The sequence below is a fragment of the Haliotis rubra genome, unplaced genomic scaffold, assembly GCF_003918875.1.
Source record: "Haliotis rubra isolate DU_JTF1 unplaced genomic scaffold, ASM391887v1 Scf15, whole genome shotgun sequence".
In the NCBI taxonomy this organism is placed as follows: domain Eukaryota; kingdom Metazoa; phylum Mollusca; class Gastropoda; order Lepetellida; family Haliotidae; genus Haliotis; species Haliotis rubra.
In genome coordinates, this window is record NW_025765447.1 from 1,491,773 (window position 1) to 1,501,305 (window position 9,533).

A 9,533-nucleotide genomic window follows, 5' to 3' on the forward strand; every position below is an offset into this window, starting at 1 on the left:
CAAATGAGCAGTTCCAGATGCTACCATGGGAGACAGCCGAAACGTCCGGCTGATGACATTTCACTGCTGTACCCGTACTACTCGATGTCAATGAGAGCAGACACAAAAACGTGTGTGGACCTTTTGGTTTACTTTTGTGTTTACAATGTCGATAAACATCATGTGTTGGCCAATTTCGGGTGTTATTGAGTATTTGAAACACGGGAATATTTCATTTGAAACCTCCGGCTGATGCCGTCGGTTCCAAATGAATTCCGTGCTTCAAATACTCAATAACACCCGGAAATTGGCCAACACATGACGTTATCTCTAATTCAATTATTTACAGAGCATATTGCTGTTTGCAGTGTTAAACAACAAACAAATAATAATAGCAATGATGCATTTTTGTGATGGAGATTGGGGGAAGTGTTGGAATGTTTAATGTTGAATTTATTGGTGAATGTGAACCTTCAAAATGCCATTTTGCATGTCTTACACGATTCAAGGTCAATACCGAGTGTAACCTCCATGTGATTGTATGATAGCCAGCACCCTCCTCCTCATACCCCCTGTCAGCCTCCTGATGCTCTGAAGGGGCAGTCTACACCATTCCTCGTGTAAATTGCGCCAGGTTCTGTACAGGAGGATCCCTTTGTTGCACACGAGGACCAATCATGTCCCAGATATGCTCCATAGGGTTAGGGCTGGTGGGATAGCCTAGTTGTTAAGGCGTTCACTGGTGTCCCCTGCCATAATATTGCTGGACTATTGCTAAAACCATGATCACTCCCCCAATGGTTTGTGAGATTTCTTGCTGCTCTAAGATGTATTTGAAAAACATGAAAATGATAAGATGTCAAGTGTGACAAAGACAAAGATATTTATTCAGTGTTAGAGGGCCACATTGCCAAGAGTACAATTCATAAGATCACACATGTGCACAAGGAATGGAGGGACTAATCTTCTGCTATCCTAATATTTAAATTGCATTGAATGGGCAAGTTTCTTTTCAGATTTATTACAACATATTTAATATGCTTCACATTTTGGTTCAATAGTTGATTACATTTTGCTCATCATGGATACATGCATGTGTACCTGGGGATGTGCAGTTTCTAACTTTCCTAATAAAATGGCCAAGCCAGGATAAATTTAATAGTATTTAACTTCAGTTGTATTATAACAACATTTATTGCTCATAAGTAAATCAGAATTGACGTCGACTTTATCATTATCAAGGCAGTAGGCCTTGTTAATTGGTGAATCTTAACTGACTTGACTCACTCATCAATACACAAGAGATTAGGACTTGGAGTGTACAAAGAACACTCATTTACCATCACCCACCAGTTATCTCCCCTTGTGGACATTTCCCAAATTGAAAGTTTTTGGAAATCTCATATATTCAAATCTGTAAATGTCTTGAAACCTCATCTTTCAAAAATTGTAAATGTCTTATTGTAACGAAACTGCTCATATCCCAGTTTATGGTGCAGGCATAACATTCAGAAAAGGTGTGCACAACGCCATAATGTATTTTCTCTGGCTCGAGAATGTAAAACAGTGGAGAAGCACACACACACACACACCCCACACACAGAAAATAAATAAGTGACCCCCCTGCATGTACAAAATCAATGACACTCCCCTTCTGTTGCTGGGTTTCTTCTTTCCTTTCTCTCTTTCCCCAAAATGGGTCTCTCTGACACACACACACACTTAAAATCATCATCACCAACCCTAGCCATAAATTATGAACGGTCCCTAAAGACATAAGATTGGTTGGTTGGTTGGGTTGGTTTCTTGTTTAACCACGCACACAGCTATATGACGTCGGTCTGTAAATAATCTGGACCAGACAACCCAGTGATCAACATCATAAGCATCAATCTACGCAACTGGGATACTATGACGTGTCAACCAAGTCAGCGAGCCGAACCACAAAGAAACAAGGAGAGGTGTGTAATATATACAATAAAGTAATAACGAAGTATAAAGATGTACTCGTATGACGACATCAGTACATTAAAGGGAAACGACACCACTTCCAGAGGTCCATCCGGCGCCATTCCCATTATCCCACGTAATCACCAGGTGCCGATTAACGCCAGTCACCCAAAAAACTAGGTACCTGTGAAATCTGGGTTAGAACTTGCCTTCAGCAATCCAGGCTTGTAGTAAGAGGCGACTAACGGTATCGGGGGGTCAGGCTCGCTGACTTGGTTGACATGACGTATCCCATTTGCATAAGTTGATGCTCGTTATGTCAATCACTGGCTTAGACTCGATTATTTACAGACCACCGTTATCTAGCTGGAATACTGCTTAAAATAACTCTTGGTATCTTAACATGTATAATATAAACAAAGAGAAACTCCTATTAAAATGAAACAAGAGCCTCGAGAGATATGGGAGATTCAGAACCTGAGGGGGGCGGTGGGGTAGCCTAGTGGTTATAGCGTTCGCTCGTCACGCCAAGGGCCCGTGTTCGATTCCCCACATGGGTACAATGTGTGAAGCCCATTTCTGGTGTCCCCCGCCGTGATATTGCTGGAATATTGCTACAAGCGGCGTAAAATCAAATCCACTCCAGAACCTGAGGACATCTATACTTGTTTCAATTAGGGCTTTAGCATAGCAGAAAGGGCTGGGCGGAAGGGAAGATAATGCGGTTCAGGGACTGTGAGACAGACTTAAATACTGCTGGGTGCGGCTTGCAACTAACCAAATAACTGGGCTTGACCAGCCTGTCTATCCTCCTCAGTGAAGATGTCTACCATGTGTGTTTCCGTCTTCTTGTGTCTCATGGGCCGTGTATATCAATAGATCAACCAGGCGTTTGTTCACACTGAAAGACACAAGACTGTCGCTGCAGAAATCAATAGCTTTCAATCATTCCAACGTGTACTCTTTTAAAAAAAAGATAGGGAACTTTCAATTTGGACAGGAAGTATAAGCGTTGACAGGCGACTAACGGGATCGGGTGGTCAGTTTCGCTGACTTGATTGACAAATGTCATCGGTTCCCAATTGCGCAGATCGATGCTCATGCTGTTGATCACTGGATTGTCTGGTCCAGACTCGATTATTTACAGACCGCCGCCATATAGCTGGAATATTGCTGAGTGCGGCGTAAAACTAAACTCACTCACTCACTCACTCACTATAAGCGTTAACAAACTTTTCAAAGAGAGACAACTTGTGAACGCATCACCATTTATCTTTATCACCACCCCTAAACACAATGCATGGGATGCACGTGTACAACGCAGTAGCCCCATACACGTGCATGGGGTGGTATTCTTGATTTTGACGGTTTTCAAGAAGGTCGATAAACCACTGTAGACCATTAATTTTGACAATCAGCTTGCATCACACAGTTGTTAGTGTTTGTTTTTAGTCAGCAACAGAACTTACAAAGCCAGCTGAAGCAACCAGGAGATGTACAGACTATCAGCAACATAACTTACAAAGCCAGCAGAAGCAGCCAGGAGATGTACAGACTATCAGCAACATAACTTACAAAGCCAGCAGAAGCAACCAGGAGATGTACAGACTATCAGCAACATAACTTACAACGCCAGCGAAAGAAGGAAACAGAAGGTGTACTATCAGCAACAGAACTTACAAAGCCAACAGAAGAAGGAATCCGGAGATGTGGAGATTCCTCTGAGCCCGGAATATTTCGGCCCATGTCGACAAAATGATCTCCTAATGTGCGTTCGTAATCTTCTTGGGCAATAGAGATCTGCACTTGTGGTGCCTCCAAACAGCATCTATGGTTGAAACCCAGTGAAATCAACACAGAAATCAACACAGACGTAACACGTTTTGTAGTTGGTATTACACTGTCATCGTAAAGCAGTTCCAGTACCCGCCGTATAGCTGGAATATTGCTGAGTGCGGCGTAAAACTAAACTCACTCACTCAACTCAGTTCCAGTACGTTTTTGGGATTGTTCAACATCCGGGCACAGAGAGGCACCACGTCGCTGGCACACAAATTCAGCCATCTAATCCACTCAGCAATCGAGGCTTCCTCCCAAAATGAAGTCTGACAACGGGTAGTCTATAACACGTACGCATGCATGTTTTGGAACAGTTCTAAATGATAACATAAATCCTACACATAAAATTAAGAAAAAGGCTCATTTTAACGGTTTTCGGGAAGCATTTGAACACGAACAAGTATCTGGCCAGCAAGATGAACAATACGAGTTCGAACATGAACGTTTGTCTCGAACTTCGGACTTGCTCAAAGCAGAAGGAAAGGCAGCCATCTACATGTTTGATAATTTTCATACAAGCATTTAAAAACATCCTTCACAGGATGGGCATTTTCAGCTGACAATTTTTACATATTGACTACTCATTCATAAACATGAACAAACAGTCAAGATGGTAGTTAAGAAGCATTTTGTCCTTCAAAAGCACAACACTACAGGGCCTCAGGCGTAGCCTTGTGGTTCAAGTGTTAGCTCGTCACGCCGACGTCCCGGGTTCGATTCCCCACATTGGTTTAATGTGTGAAGCCCATTTCCGGTGCCCCCGCCGTGAAATTGCTGGAATATTGCTAAAAGCGGCGGAAAACTAAACACACTCACTCACTACACTACAGTGATAGGTCAGATGATTAAGACCGTAATCAGTAATGTATCACCTCACCTCCAAATGACACTGTGTTCTAACTAGTGGCGGTCCGATTAATTGAAATAATCGAAGATTGGTCGCAGTGACTATACGACCAAGCAATCGATCATGTTTTCTCATAATCGAACACAAACAATTCTGGAACACTTGTTTTCATAAACAATATATTTCACAAGGTTGATTTGGTCTGTTACATTTCATAAGCACTACAAGCTCGTTCCAAGTCATGATTGAATATATCTTAAAGACTCTAAGAAATTTATGTTCCTTACATACTTGTCATCCTTTAAAGATATGAAATTTTGCACAAAAAATACCCAAAGAACTACATGGTTTTTTTCCTTATTTGAGCATTAACAAAAATAACCAGGAACATTTCATAAATGACGATAACCAATTATTATCGATCATTGATCGGTTGTAATGAACCAATCATCAATTATGAGATTTTAACCAATTCCCAACACTAGTAATGTATCACCTCACCTCCAAATACAACAATGAGGGTGAAGCCTCCACTCAAAATGAAAAACCAAATATTTTCTGTGATCCACTGGAACGGAAATGACGTCAAGAAGTAGCACCACCTGTATGTTAATGTACATTTAAAGTCTTAATGGCAAATAAAACATCACTTACTCGTCTTATCAGTATTATTTACTTTCAAATTTTAAAAAATATTTTGCTGAAAAGTAAGTATCCCAATTGCGTAGATCGATGCTCATCGCAATATTCCACCTATATGGAGGCGGTTTGTAAATAATCGAGTTTGAACCAGGCAACCCAGTGATCAACATCATGACTTGATTTACTGGGATAGGATGACATGTGTCGATCAAGTCAGCGAGCCTGACCACCCGATCCCGTTGGTCGCCTCTTACGACAAGCATAATTTGCTGAAGCCCAATTCTAACCCTGGGCTCTATGGTTTGGAACGAATAAGGTGGAATTATCAATCATAGGTTGAACAACAGATAATGTATGTGGGGAGTGTTCGTTATATAGAGGGTATATTTCAGAAATGTTTGCACTTACAACTGCGGCGGAATCCCAGGGAGGAGAAGCAGAACAGTGAACGACATTTCAACATAGAGAATAGTACAGATAAGATGCCACTGGAAACCCATGGTGAAGATGGCTGCAGTGGAAAGTGAGTGATTGTTGCTTTACGCCGCACTAAACGGTAGTTCAGTGATGCTAGGCAGCGAGGTGTAGGGGAACATTACGTCCGTTTAACACTTTTGTTATATCCATGAGCACAGATTATGTTATTGATAATCCTAAAAACATAAACAGGTTTGGATTGTCAGAAGCGGATATGGACGTGTGTCAATATTTCCACGATTATAGCCAAGGCATTTCTTTAGAAGTTAAGAGAATTGATAGAATCCGGGTGAAAAGTTATTTTAAGTCGAGTGTTAAATATTGACGAAATATTGTGATAAAATTAATTTCATGATTGTTTTTGATAATTTCGAAGATAATTAATAGTCAAGGGGGTGTTACAATTCCAGTAGATGCCCTAATATTGGTTGCTTCCAATAATTTTTTAAAAAAAACACACAATTTAAATTGGATTTTAAAGACTAAAATACTGCATGGAAACTGTCTTCCCAGTATTTAATACATTCATTCGATGAAATAGAATATTAGAATGTATTTCTGAGTTGATAGTAACATTTTCCCCAATTGAAAATAAAACCCACAGCACCCAAAAATCTAATGATTATTTCATGCCAACCATTTCCATGTGTCTGTAACTATACTCATGCCAATAATGGTTGTCACCCCCCTCCCAACCCCAACCCCACACACACCTCACAGCCCCACCCCACACCTCCTCTCCAATTAAAAAAATTGAAGGGGGTGACAACCATTATTGGCATGAGTATATATGCAACTCATTACTAAAAATTAATTCAAGTGGGTCTTCATTGAAAATGTGCTTAATACCAGCATAATGTATTAGAAAGTTGGATATTTACATGTAATAGAAAGAAATCAATTTAATTCGTCGAGCTTATATCCTAAGTTTTGCACGGTAATGCATATTTTTGAACACCTTGACACTTGAACGGGAAATACTTACTTTTATCTTGTCTTCAAGATATACAGGCTTAGTGGATCAAGTTTTCAAACAAATCAGCAAATACATTATCCTGACAGTAACCAAAATACCCAACAAATCAGAGAGCTGCCTTTCGATTTCTGCCGGTGTTGGATTCAAAGTGGGCCGGCTCATAGCAATTAAAATATCGAATGTCTGTGTTGTGGTGAGAAATATATCACCCTAAACGATGTAGATCATGAATTAAAGAGTGATTAAAATATATAAAAAATTAAAAGTTGTTTAACAAACGATCATTAAAATTTTGACACAGTTCACTATTTGTTACGAGGGAGTGGTGCAAAGAGAGGAACAGCCAAGTGTGCGAGAAAGGATGGAGAGAGCACAGCACAGATAGTAAATGATTCAATAACTTTGTCGGCCCTTGTGCATGTGCTCCGCGTACACCTGGCTGTTCCACTCTTTGCAGTCCTCCCTCGTAACAAATAGTGAACTGTGCCAAAATTTTAATGATCGTTTGTTAAACAACTTTTTTAATTTTAGGACAATTTCTGCAAAATATAATCACAGAGTTGGTCTGATGTTTTGATTATGATCAGTGTTTCATTGAGTATTATATGTTTAGTAGTTTTCGAGTTAGATTGCAATTCATCGGACGGCTTTTGAGCCAAACGGACTATATTATAACATGTTGACATGAGCTGCATAGCTTAGGGACCGTTCATAATTTATGGCTGGGGGGGGGGTGCTGATGATTTCTATGGAGAAGCATGTACAATGTGAATGCCCCCCCCCCTAAAAATTTATGTACAAAATAAGTGACCCCCTGCATGTCATGTACAAAATCAATGACCCCCCTCCCCTACCCATCATTTCTAAGCATAACTTTAAATATAGTTTTATGTACAAAATTCCTGACACCAGAACCCCCACCCCACCCCCACCCCCACCCCCAGTACGTGTGTACAAAATTGCTGACCCCCCCTAGCTCCCAGAACAAAATGGGTGAACCACACACCCCACCCCACACACCCTTAAAATCATCATAAATTATTAAATTAAGATACATAGCGGTCACTAACATGAGCCGCGAAGACGTAACCAGTCAAGACATGTCTGATAAGTAAACCACACAATGGCCTGTATACATGACACGTTGCATAAATACTTTTTTCATTTCTTCATACGACGTTTCAGAGCTAAGGTGAATGTATATTAAGAATATACAGGGCCGGATTCATGATTTTGGAGTAGCGGGGAGAGGGGTTTGCACATAAATCATCATGTTCAAAGGTACTTACTGATGGTGGGTGACGTGCGGAAACTGCTACACGATTGTAGGAAAGCAGTCTTGATTCGTGGAAGAAGAAACGAAAGTAGGTATTCCAAAAGCTATAAATATATTTGTAGACAGCTACGCGTCGAAGCGTACCGCAGCTGATCCCGAGAACCAAGCTGCTTTGCTGATCATTGAGATTCAAACTTGGCCACATATCGCCATCCTCGATAATGTCCAGGGTATACGTTCCGATAAATCTCCAGTGTAGTGGAGATTTATCGAAAGTATACCCTGGAGATTATCGAGGATGCATGTAGCGGGCATGTTTACTATATGGCAGTGATATTCACGGTGTGGTAGCCATGTTTACTGAACGACCAACATGTTCACCATTATAGGATGGTCACTGTGAAGCCTATGTGTTCAAGATGTAGCTGGTATTTTCACCAACTTTATGAAGCTATGTAAATATTTCTACATTACTTACTACAGCACGCGTTCGGTTCTATTCATGTGAATACTGTCCGCAGCCACTTCTCAGATCTTTGCCATGATATGGCTGCAAGTTTGATAAAACCAAGAAAATACCTCCCTCAGGCTGGAGGTTTAAATAACCAAAGAATGACAACTGGCTGCTGTATGGCAGGATCAGTATCGATGTACGTCCTGGCTTAATCTTCATGTGGAAACTGATACAGCATAATATCTAAAGAGTGAGTGAGTGTATTTAGTTTTACGCCGCTTTTAGCAATATTCCAGCAATAACATGTTGGGGACGCCGGAAATTGACTTCACGTATTGTACCCATGTGGGGAATCGAACCCGGGTGACGTGGCGTGACGAGCGAACCCTTTAACCACAAGGCTACCAAACCGCCCCTCATATTTAAGAAATCACAGCATAAATCAAGAGATAAAAACACCGGTACTTGAATCGTGCACTGTATGAATTTGGGCAGAGTTGACCTGATAGCACTTCTACGTCCTTCTCAACATGCGGTGGTAACAACTTCGGCCACAGCAGTGAGATGTTTGTCTTGATCTAAAACCAGGGTCGTATGTATGTTGGAACCTCATTGGCAGAATCCCGAAGGTATTCTCCACCACTCGTCTGGCCCGAGACAGTCTGCAAAAGTCACAAATTAAACATTTTTAAGTCAAATGCATTCAAAATTCAAAAACATTTACTTTGATATAATATTGCATACACCTAAAGATAGTAAATTATAATTTGATTTAGTTATGAAAAGGAACAATTACCTGCAGCTGAAGATGATGCTGATCCCTCGGCTCCGACGTTGACCCACAGGAACTTGTAGTCGGCATCCGCGAGTGCCAGCAAGACAATGGAGAAGTTCTTGTAGTTGTAGAAAAGGGACCCGCTTTGGGAGGCTTCTTGATGCATATGTTCTTGCCATCAAGCGCACCGAGACAATGTGGAAATTGCCTCCTTTCCTCGAAAGTACGGACTACAGCATTCCATCTGCTCTGATCCCACTCATCTGACAGATACTCAGCTTTGATTGATGTACTTATTTCTTGCAATGAAAGTATAAC

The 9,533-nt window shown here is 40.9% G+C and overlaps 1 long non-coding RNA gene across 2 annotated transcripts; it reads right to left on the minus strand.

Moving 5' to 3' along the window:
• Positions 1-2,551: 2,551 nt before the first annotated feature.
• On the minus strand, positions 2,552-8,104 carry LOC124270152. 2 transcript variants are annotated; one of them, XR_006896690.1, is made up of 5 exons: positions 8,000-8,104; positions 5,666-5,768; positions 5,117-5,217; positions 3,610-3,757; positions 2,552-2,830 (listed from the first exon to the last, which is right to left on the minus strand). It is a non-coding gene; the product is annotated as an uncharacterized LOC124270152 (long non-coding RNA). The 2 variants fall into 2 exon arrangements; XR_006896689.1 differs by lacking the exon at positions 8,000-8,104 and having other exon boundaries at positions 5,666-6,164.
• Between the last annotated feature and the right edge of the window lie 1,429 nt (positions 8,105-9,533).